This window comes from Nelumbo nucifera, chromosome 2, assembly GCF_055504915.1.
Source record: "Nelumbo nucifera cultivar China Antique chromosome 2, China Antique-T2T, whole genome shotgun sequence".
NCBI classification, from domain to species: Eukaryota; Viridiplantae; Streptophyta; class Magnoliopsida; order Proteales; family Nelumbonaceae; genus Nelumbo; species Nelumbo nucifera.
The window spans coordinates 101,390,280-101,401,924 of NC_142650.1; the positions used below are offsets into that span (position 1 = coordinate 101,390,280).

Consider the following 11,645-nt stretch of genomic DNA (forward strand, 5'->3'; position numbering starts at 1 on the left):
GAAGCCATGAATGTTGGGTTTCTAGAGAGTAAAGAGACGTGAAAATTTGGAGAAAGGCTTTTTGACGCGTTTCCCACAGGCGGCGCCAAATGATGTAGCGCGATTCGGTCGCTCCTAGCTGGCATTTACACGACTCCTGAGAGGTACTTGAGACGAGAAGGAAGAAGAAGAACTCCCGGGGGATTTTCCCGGTGGGAACCCTTCGATGATTAAGTCAGTATTATGTGTGAGAAGCAAAGGGAAACAAAGGCTAAGAGTGCAGATTGCGCAGATGGTTCGAAGATGATACCTGTGCTCCTTGATACTAAGCTCCTTATAACAGAAATCCGTTGCGTTTGGCCCACTAGCTTTTGACAAGGCAGGTATAACCGCCACTGTCAGCCTGCCGCAGCCGTTACTGGCAAGGCTGAGGTGGCACGCGCGGGGCCGTCACCGCAGGGTACGTACCTGTCAGGTGTAAGGCACCTTCTAAAGGTGGCAGGCACGACGCTGCCTGACGAGGGACATGGCTGCGGTCCTCAGATTTGTCGGGTACGGTGGTCGGGCAGGAGGTCTTTCGGCGGTATGCCGATTTACTCCTTCGCGAGTTACCACGTGCTGGACTATCCCATAGGCGGCGAGCTGCCCGTGGCAGGCTATCCCGAGCTACCTGGCTTCGAGGCGTTTTCACCCCGGGATGTCTAGAGGTGGGTCAGTGCGCTCCCGTCGGGGAGTGGCCCGAAGTCCATCGTGAGGAGCTCAGGCATCGAGAAAGGTTAGGGTACCCCGATCTCGGAACACCCCGAAGTACTTTAACCCTAGGGAGGAGATGCAGGCAAGACGGCTTCCAGTGAGTAGTTTATCTACTCAGTTGCCGAGCTCAACTCTATGAGACCCTCCCCCCGAGTTGAGGTTATGTCAGTGCGCTGTCACGCTGAGTCACTATTTGAGCAAGGTCACGCCCACGTGTACCCGTGCTGCGAGGTCGGGCCCAATCACCCTCCATCAGTTGGGTTGGAAAGTTGCTAAACTAAAATATAAACCGACCAACTCGGGTTCAGTTCGATTGATTGGTTATTGAAAAGTTAAAATATAAAACAATTATATACTCTTATGTATTTCTATTGTTTAACTTCTGCTTAACAAAGCTCGTGCATCACATGGGTCCTACTAGTGTATATACGCGCACACAAACTAGTAAATGTATACATGTGTTGTACATGACAATCTCAGATAATAATAATAATAATAATGGAAAATTTCTCAAAGTACCTCTAAGTTTTCTAATAATTAACTAAATCCTCCCTTCCCATTAATCCGTTAGTGTTCCATCACAATCCATACACATCACACCATGTGATATATAATTTTTTTTTAAATCCATTATTTCTATTTTGTGATATTTTTTTAAAATTTTTAAATAAAACTTAACATCCTTGCTCAATGATGGTTGTAAGAATAAGTCCGGACTCCTTGGAATTAATATATATCAGCTCATTCTTTCCCTTTCCTCTCAAGTATAATATCATTGATTTTCTCACCAAAGGAAATAACCTGAGTTCAAGTTTTTCTCTACAGAGCTTTTTCGTCCTCTTTTTACCATGAAATCGGTTACGAAGAATAGAAAACTTTGCAAATTAGTTAGAATCACTTGCACAGATTTCCGAGAACTTAGCTGGCTGGATCTGTACATTGTCGTGGCCACCCGCTTTCCGAACGATCATTATAGTCTTACATTGAAAATATCTCGTATAAAAAAAAGTAGAGATATTTCCGATGCAAGGCTGAAAAGGCTATTCGAACAGTGTTCGAACGGGCCTGTCCGAAGTTTTGTTCCTCTACCAATAGTTTTGCTTGAACTCATGATTGTGATGTGAGAAAGAAGAACCCTACACTCTGTTTTCTGGTAGAAAACAATTTGACTGACACCTGTCCATTCGCACGCGGTGAGGCGTTCCCGCGTGCAACGCTAACGTGACGGACGTTAGCCCCGTCAGTTAGCCCCAAAACCAACTCAGAAGTGTTGTAACGCGCCCCCTGAAGTTCTTTTCCCATATTCGCGCCCCTCCTGAAGCTCAAATCGGAGGAGAGGCTCTGACCCCCGTTTTCTGCTCGAGATCGGATCTCCGCTCCCATCTCCGGCACCGGAGAACGTTTCGGTCACCAGGTAAGCTCTAACCCTTGTTCTTGTCTGGGGCTTTGATTTTTTTCATTAAACCCTCTTTGATGTTTTATTTTTCTTTGACTTTTTTACCCTCTTCCACCTCATTCTCCGGCACCAGCGATCGCTCCGGCCACCGTCACCAGGTGTTGGAGTGTTTTTCATTTCAAGAAACCAAAATGTCTTTACTGTGTCTTTGTGCGCACACAACTTTGGAAACTATAAGAGAAAAGACAATCAAGTCGAAACAGGTAAATAGATTTCCTCTTTGACCTCTATTTTTCTCTCTTCATTAAGGTAGAGAAGACAGACCGAAAACAATGGAGAGTGATAGGAAACAAAACTAACCCCATGCTATCCGAAAAGAAGATTTCTCATTTTCTTGATAACCAAAAGCAGATCAGAGAACCAAGTTAATGAAAATGCCAATGGGAGAAATACTTCTCCAAGAATATTTCATATAAGAAGAAAGTATGATATAAGTAACAAATTTGGGTTCATGATGTAGTTGGGACGAGGCATTATCGAGCTGAGAACTTGAGATGGGATCCCAACCTTTGTACGAATACCAGTTTTTTATGCCCCCTTTTTTTATTCATGATATTCTGAACTTCTGCAACAAATAAACAGAAATCTCTCTCTCTCTAGTTGCATTTTTTTTAACAATAGTTTATAAAGCTTCGTAATATGTTATTTTAATCTGCAAAATAGTCGTGCGATGCTGAGATTGATGATACCTTATTGAATGAACACCATGAAGAGAAGGTTCAATATATCTCTGTCAACATATACGTATACTTGCTCTATCAAGAAGCAGAGTCAGATTTCTCAGAAGGAAGAAGAAGAAAAAGATTCTAACATGGGTTTAGATTAATATGGTTTTTTGTTTAATCACCATAATGTCACTTTAGATCTTATGAAACCCATGATTTGATCTGGGTCCCCAATCCATGTGACACTACTGTTACCATGTATTATATTAAGATTGAGGATTCTGCTTGCTCTGTGACAGTAACCGTAGTTCTGTTGGATTCTTTAAACTACTTCAAAACAGTCGTATTTATCATGTAGATGGAACATTAATAAGAAGTGTTGATATTGCAGATTGAAGCATCGGGGGCCTGATTGGAGTGGGCTGTACCAAAGCATACAAATTAATAATAAAGTTTGAAAATTCAGCTTTGTGTAGTCATAGCCAATCACTGCACTACTTTCTCTTTCTCCTGTCGTTTTTTCCTAAGCTGGATGGAGTTCATAGCCATAGCCAAAACCTGTAAACCAAACAACTTTCTAAGTGAGTTTTTAATAGCCACTGCATAATAAAAAAGTTGAATTTAGTTCTAAGTTGACACTCCAACACCTGGTGATGGTGGCCGGAGCGATTGCTGGTGCCGGAGGAGGTGGAAGATGGTAAAAAAAGTCAAAGAAAAATAAAACATCAAACAGGGTTTAATGAAAAAAATCACAGCCCGACAAAGAAAAAGGGTTAGAGCTTACCTGGTGACTGGAGCGTTCGCCGGTGCCGGAGATGGGAGCGGAGATCCGAGCTCGGGCAGAGAACGGGATCAGAGCCTCTCCGATTTGAGCTTACCTGGTGACCGTCACGTTAGCATCGCACGCGGGAACGCCCCATCGCGTGCGACTGGACAGGTGTCAGTCGCACATCGTGTGGGACGTTTGTGGGGCGATGATGCGAACTCTCTTTGTTCCGGTTGAGATAGAAAATAAATAAAAATAGTATATGTTCTAATGGTCAAACTTTCTTAGCATTTTAATTTCTGTGTCAATTTGAAAGACAACAGAAGGTAATCAATTGTGCATAAGATGTTCCCTAACCTTGCGTTTACGCTCTGAACTACTAAGCTCTGAATGGAGTTTTTATATAAAATCATACAAGGAGAATATCTTATTCTTCTACATAGTATCATGTAGAGGGAGATATTTCTAATTTACGAGGGTAATATATTGTAGGTAGATGTGAGCAGAGTTTTCATAAGTATGAAATTTGGAGTCTCGAGGTAGGATTCTCAGTTAGTGCCAAAAAAGAATTTCTATGATTAACAATTTCGGCTGATGGAGATAATGTTGAATGTTTCTTCTCGATTGCTTAGGGATTAAGGAGAGCAAAATCGCCACTACCACCAGAAGACATGAACCTCACAAACATGCTCTCTACTTCAGGTCTTGGATGAAATCCTCCATCCATCTTGACATTACCGCTGCTAAAGTCAATAAAAACACAAGCAATGAACTTGGTAGACAAAGAGCCTAAATATTGTTGCAGCAACTGCCTCGTGTGCTATTGATGATGATGAACGTGGAGTCTGAATCAATGGCTTGTCTTCTCTTTGACTCTACTTCTTTTGAATTTTTGAAAGGAGAAGGAAACAAAAGATTAAACTTCTCAGGGTGTCACAGTATTCAAAAAATCTAATTTTGAATTCGAGATTCAATATAATCGAATCAAATTCGGATAATTTGAATATGTAATCGGTTGAATTCGGATATCCTATTCATATCGAATAACTAATCGGATTCAAATTCGAATATGACCTGGTTCGATTTGATAATATTTGAATCCGACCGATTATTTAATTTTTATATATAATATATAAAATATTTAAATGTTTTATATAATTTATATATAAAATAATTAAATCATATAAATAATTTATATATATTTTTATACTTTATATAAATTAAATATTTATTTTATATATTTGTTAATTACCTAAAATAATTAATTGGTCAAATTCAAATACAATCGAATATTCGAATATTTAATTGAATTCGAATATTAATTTTCAATATCCATCAGATATCGAATCGAATTTGCATATCGGATTTTATAATTGAATTCAAATTTGGATATTTCCTTATTTGATTTGAATTTGATCTCTTTACACCCCTAACTTCATGTCGTTTGATAATGCTTTAGAACCACCAAACACCATTTTTTACTTCTACCACAGAAATTCATGTATCTTCGTTCCACACACAAACACACTATAGTCCAACAAGTTCTTTCAACCTCAAAATCTAGACTCTAGTGCAGATCAAATCAGCAAGTTAACTAGAGAGGGGTGGACATTTAGATGGTAGAATTTTGAAAATTCAAAGAAGACTAAAGGGTAAAATAGTCGAGGCATGGTGCATTGGTTGATTCAAATTTTATATTCCATTTGCTTTATTACCATCATCAATAAAAATATTTCCTATTTGTCATACTTATTTTTCTGAAAATTCATAATATATGATATTAGAAATTTATGCACAACTTTTACAAAATGTTTGTATTTTCTATCATTTTGGTTTTTATCAATTTTTGAGATTTTATTATTTAATTGTGGCATTATGAGTTAACTCACATGACTCAAAAGAAAGAATGATTTCATTTTTGAGTGGCTTTAAATTTTCTTTTCATCTACATGATTAATAAAAATAATTCTTGTGGATCATATTTATCTTTGTATAATGTCATAAATTAATGTATAATGATGGTGCGCAATCCGGTCGGTCCTAGCTGCCAGTTACCTCGCCTCCGTCGAAACTGGGGATGCCTGAAACAAGAAAGAAAATGGAGACTTCTGGGGAGGAACCCGGTTGGAACACTCCGAAGCTCAAGTTAGTGCTCTTGAGAAGGCAAGGGAAATGAGGAACTTTAAGACCAGAAAGCGCAAGAATCACCCTGTACACTCACTCCCATACCTCTGCCAGATCGGGTATCATCACCTCCGCCAGATCGGGTGTCATCATCTCTGCCAGACGGGTGTCATGACCTCTGCTAGTCGCCAGTTTGGGTGTCATAACCGCCACTGTCTTTCCTTGTCAGGGCCGCCTCTACCACATTTGAGATGGCAGTGGCAGGTGGCCGTTTGGAGGGCGGCTGTCATGTGTCAGACCCCTAATCAGTCAGGCGTGCCGCCTCCGCGTACGAGCTTCATTGGCGTCAGGTACGGTTGTTCAGTTAGGCAACTTGGAGCCGAAGTGGTGTGCGAGATGAAGTCTTGAGTTCGGATAGAAGTGTGGCCCGAACTGCCCCAGGGTGGGTCAGCTCGGGTTTTTGCCCTTTGCACTCCTTGTAAGGCTCAGGACCTCGAAGGGAGAGCTCGGGTTCTTCCTTGGGGAGCTCGGATCGTGGGTTCCTTTTTTGGGAGAGCTCAGGACTCCTTTTATCGGAGCTCGAGTTGTGGGCCCACGGTCGTGCCGAGCTGGCGCTTCTGCCAGGTCACTATCGGTTGCTTCCACGTGTCGTGTAGCCAAGGGGTCGGGCCAAATCTCCCTCCATCAATTGCTCCCACTCTCCATGCCTGGGGTCCTGACCCGGCGTGGGGAGTTCACGGGATGACGAGTGGATTTGCCTCGTGACGCCTTGGCATTGGTTTGGAACTTCTCCGGTCTGACCTGCTTATGTTCTTGGTCCAATCAGGGTTGGCTTGGTTCGACCAGGGGTCAATCCTGAGTTACGTGCAACTCACGCGCCGACATCAAACAATTTTAAATTTTTTAACGTAAAAAACGCGCGCTAAACCGACTTCTCCTCGGGAGGCACGCAGTCGGTTTTGCGGGGAGCCGTTGGATGGTTTTGATCTTGGCCGTTGATGCGCGAGTACAATGGCTATAAATAGTGGGGGGCCCCTGGTCACTTTCCTTCACCATTCTTCAGCATTCGTTCCTTGAGCTCGCGCCCAAGGTTGTCAGCTCGCGTCATTTTTCGTAGTCTGGTAGCTTTTCCCGGGTGAGTCCTCAGCTTCCTTTTGATTCAATGTCTAGCTTGGGTAGTTTAGATAGTCTCCTGGGGGGTCTGATGCTGGTTCTACGAACCGAGCTGCTGCCCCTTGACAGCCTGAGTGAGTCTGAGGCGGGGCCCGAGGTAGAGCTCGAGGAAGAGCTCGAGTTCGAGCCCATAGGCCGAGTCACCTCGGGTAGCTTGGCATCCACCTCCCATCGAGGTCGGGTGCCAGATAAGTTCGGGCCTTCCACTATGACGCCCAAGAGGCTTTGGTCCCTTATTGCTCAGTACAACCTGCCCGGGGAGTATGCTTATATTTTACCCTCAGGCGACTTTCCTTGGGAGCACGATCCGGACGAGATCGTGATATTCCGAGAGCAGCTTGTTGCTGGGCTGCGCCTTCCCTTCCATCCCCTTATCGTCGAGGTCATGAACCACTTCGGCGTCACCGTAGGTCAACTTCACCCGAACTCCACCCGCAACCTTGTCGGGACCATCTCCCTTTGCTGCGAACATTGCCTTCCCTTGGACCTGGAAATCTTTTCCGCTATTCTCATGCTTAAGAAACAAGCGGGTCCCCTACCCGGGCGTAGGAGGGCCTACTACTTGTCACCTCGCCCGAGGTTCAAGCTCTTACACAATCTTCCAAATAAGGTCCCGGCATGGAAGCGGGACTACTCCATGGTTCGAAGTGCTACGGGGTGGCCGTTTCCTACTGAGTGGGGGTTGGCCGTTCCCGATCCCGGTGCCATGCTAGATGAAGAAACGGTGAAGGGCCTCCAAGACTGGGCCCGGCTTGGACACAAATGCCAAGTCTACCTGTCGAAGGCCAAGCTTATCCAGGCCGGTCTGAGTTCGGGTAGGTTTCTTGCTCAGTGGCTTTCTTTTGCTGTTTTTTATTCTCGTCTTTCGACACCGAGCTCTTTTTGCAAGTGTTATGGAGGCAGAGAAAACTCGAGGCGCAGACTTGTTTGATGGTATGAGGAGGAGGAAGTGAGCCGCTAAGCGGGACTGTGCCGATCCTTCCCGGGTTATGGAGCCCGAGGCACCGAGAATGGAGCCTCCTAGGGAGCCCGAAGTGGCCCCTCCAGTTCAGGAAGCAGCAGGGTTCTCCTATGCCGATACTGCTCATACCCGGGCTGTGCCTTCAGGCTTGGGAAGTCACGATGAGGTTGGGAGCGTGTTGACGCCGAGCTATGCTCTCTGAAAAAGTAAGAAGGCTACTTGCCTTGAGGAGGTCGCGGTGTGGACCGATCTTCCTACGGATCTTATAGGCGTGCGTGCTGCGTCTCACGCCATGGTGGTAAGTCGAAGTAGCTTCTCTTTCTTTTTTTTTCGTCGGGCTGATTTGATCTCGTTCTGGCAGGTGAACTCCTCTATCCACGCTCTGACAATCCAGGCAGAGAGGGGCTTGAGGCGAGCACAAGTTGCCGAAGAGGCTTCCTGCACTACGCAAGTCGAGTTAACGAGGTCTCGGAGGGAAAACGAGACCTTAGGATTGGTGGTGATACACATGGCGGACCTAAAGCTGGACCTAGAGCATCAGGTCGGGTATCTTTAGGATGATATCAGGGAGAAGACTGAGATCTTCGCTCAGGTTGTCGAGGAGGCGAAAGTGAAGGCCATTAACGATTACATCGCTTCGCCGCACTTTGATGACATGATGGTGGGCTCGTACAGAAGGGGTTTCAAGTTGAGCCGATGGATGATAAGAAATACGTACCCCGAGCTTGACATTCGTGCCATAACTACTTCGCGCATCACTCCGGAAATGGCTGCCGCAGCTGATGATGACGTGGATTCTGAAGATGAAGCGGGACCTTCGGGTATTGTCGAAGTCCCTTCCAAAGGCGAGGAAGATGTACCTCCGGGCCTGTGAGCTCGTCGCTGTTTTTTTTTTTTTTGGAATGAAATGTAAACAAGATTTTTTGCAATGAATAGTCCCCCCTTTTTTGGCAAAGTGTTGGGCAATTATTTTCTCTTTTCGCCGAGTTGACTATGTTACCGAACTGTTAGACTTAGGCCCCGAGGCGAGTTAACATAGTAAGGCTATACGCCCGACCTGTTCTTCGCTCGAGTTAGTTAACATAAGTTGAATTGGGCCCTGGGCTATGCACCTCGGGATCCATACTCGTGCAACTTGCTTCGTTGATGAGGTGTCGAGGTCATCTTTAGCTCAGTATTCTGACCCTTACAGTGCCGAGGTCCTTGTTAGCTCGGCATTCTGGGCCTTAGTGTGCCGAGGTCTTTGTTAGCTCGACATTCTGGCCCTTAGGCTCTGGTAGTGGCTCATGGCCTGCTTAGTCTAATAATTTATATGTAAAATCATCTTAAGTTGACAATGTTCCATGCCCGGGGTATCTGTTTACCTTCCAGGGTCTCGAGCTCGTATGCTCCCCCGAGTGCTCTCTTTACTCAGTAGGGTCCTTCCTAGTTCGGCCCGAGTTTGCCAACGCCGGGCTCAGGTACCATGACCTTGCGGAGAACCAGGTCACCAATGCGGAAGTTTCGTCTCTAAACTCTGGCATTGTAGTACCGAGCTACCCTTTGCTGGTACGTTGCGGTCCTAATATATGCAAGGTCCCTCACCTCGTCAAGTAGGTCGAGGTTGGTACGTATCTCGTCGTTATTAGTATTGTCGCTGTATGCTTCCAACCGAAGTGAGGGGATTTCGATTTTGGCTGGGATGACTGCCTTTGTGCCATAGGTGAGGTTGAATTATGCAAGCGGCCATGGACTGATAAGATATTTCAGGTCAACAGCCGGTTGGTGCAAGATGTTGGCATGTCGCTAACATTTGTTGCACTGCCACACCTACTCGATTGCGTCCGCCTTCACCGTAGGCCAGCAGTACCCTTGTCGTAAGGCCCTTTACACGAGTGCCCTGCCCCCCAAGTGTCTTCTATAGAGTCCATAAATCTCGTTCAACACTTGGTCTGCTTCAGCTCGGTGTAGGCAGCGCGGGTAGGGGAGTGTGAATGATCTTCTATAGCTGCTCATCTATGATCACGTAGTGAGCTACTTGTCGTTCTATCCTTCGCGCCACATTGCATTCTTTCGATAATATTCCATGGCATAGTTAATTAATAAGCGGATCTATCTAGCTCAGTTCTGTTGTCACCACTGGGACTGCCCTTCTCATTGAGTCGATTGCACTAGCCTATTTAGAGAGTGCCTCAGCCTCGATATTCTCTGATCTTGGGATCTGTTGGATGTACCAAATCTTCCCGGGGAATATTCATACAGTCTCCCTACCGGCAACTTCCCGTGGGAGCACGGTTCTGATGAGATTGTGGTCTTCTGGGAGCAGTTAGTAGCCGGACTCCGACTCCCTCTTCACCGCTTGATTGCCGAGGTGCTGGTGCACTTCAACATTACTTTGGACCAACTTCACCCGAATTCCATATGGAATATAGTTGGGACCATTTCTCTTTGCTTTGATCGATCTCTTCCAATTGACCTGGACGTTCTTAGTACCATTCTAGCTATAAAGAAGAGTGCTTCGGGCACTCTCCCCGGGCACAGACGGTCTTATTACCTATCTCCCCGCTTGGGTTTCAAACTCATGCACAAGCTCCCGAGTAAAGTCCCGGCCTGGAAGCGGGACTACTTCATAGTTCGGAGCAGCACGGGGTGGCCCTTCCCTACTGACTGGAGGGTCACCGTTCAAGACCCCGATGTCATCCTAGATGGGAAGACCAAGAAGGCACTTCAGTTGCTAGCTCAGCTCGGGTTAAATTATAAAGAGTTCACATCCGAGGAGAAGCTCATCCAGGCTGGCTTGAGCTCGGGTAGGTTTTGCTTCACTTCGGCTTTTTATTTGTATGCTTACTTCGGGTATTGCTAACATTGAGCTTCACTGCAGGTCCCATGGAGGCAGAAAAGATTGACAACCAAAGGCTCTTCCGCCAGATGAAGAGGAAGAAGCGCGTAGCCAAGAAGGCACGCGTTGAGTCTCCACTAGCCTCTACTGAGGCTTAACCTCCACAGGCTCCTGCTCTGGAGCCCAAGCTCCCAGGCACTCCACCCGTCATTGACCTGGAGGGAGACACGGTGCCTCAGGGGCCCGAGGTGGTAGCGGAGCCTTCTGCTAAGCCCACTGAATCTATTGGTGAGAGCGCCACCGAAGCTCGCACTACAGAGGCTGCTACCGGGACTCATCCTGCTGAAGCTGCCGCCGAGGCTTCTGGGGAATCCACCCGTGATGTAGAGATGACGGCGTCCAGCTCGGAGGGTCAGGGGAGCCGAACCGTTTTGAACCCCCAGTGCAGCCTGGAGAATAGCAAGCTGGCTGCATATCCGGAGGAAGTCACCGAGTGGGCTGATCTCACTCCTGGTCAGCTCGGTGCCCGAGCTGCCACTCATACCATGGTGGTGAGTTCTTTTTCTTTTTTTTTTTAACTGGTTCCCCTTTTGCAGGTGAACTCTGCCGTTCGTGCCTTGACCCTTCAATCAGATCGGCACCTGAGACGGGCTCTAGAGGCTGAGAAGTCATCCTGTGCAGCCCATACCGAACTAAGAGCCGTTCGCGGGCAGGTCCACCACTTGGAAAGTGATGCCTCGGCTCAAAAGAACTTCATTGAGGTGCTTTTGGCGGAGAAGAGCTCGCTGGGCCGAGATAAGGATACATTAAGGGCCGAAGTGAACAGGTACAAGGTCGGCCAAGAGGCCTTGACGCTCGAGGTGGACACCCTCAAGGCAGAATGGGATGCTCTGAAGCTCGAGGTGCAGGGCCTTAGAGAAGCCAGGGGGAAGTTGGAGCAGGAGGTGGAG

The 11,645-nt window shown here is 46.3% G+C and overlaps 1 long non-coding RNA gene across 1 annotated transcript; it reads left to right on the plus strand.

Annotated features, from left to right (window-relative positions):
- The first annotated feature begins 2,015 nt into the window (after positions 1-2,015).
- LOC148802620 (uncharacterized) lies at positions 2,016-3,314 on the plus strand. Its single transcript, XR_016083169.1, has 3 exons — positions 2,016-2,146; positions 2,262-2,391; positions 3,245-3,314. It is a non-coding gene; the product is annotated as an uncharacterized LOC148802620 (long non-coding RNA).
- Positions 3,315-11,645: the final 8,331 nt, after the last annotated feature.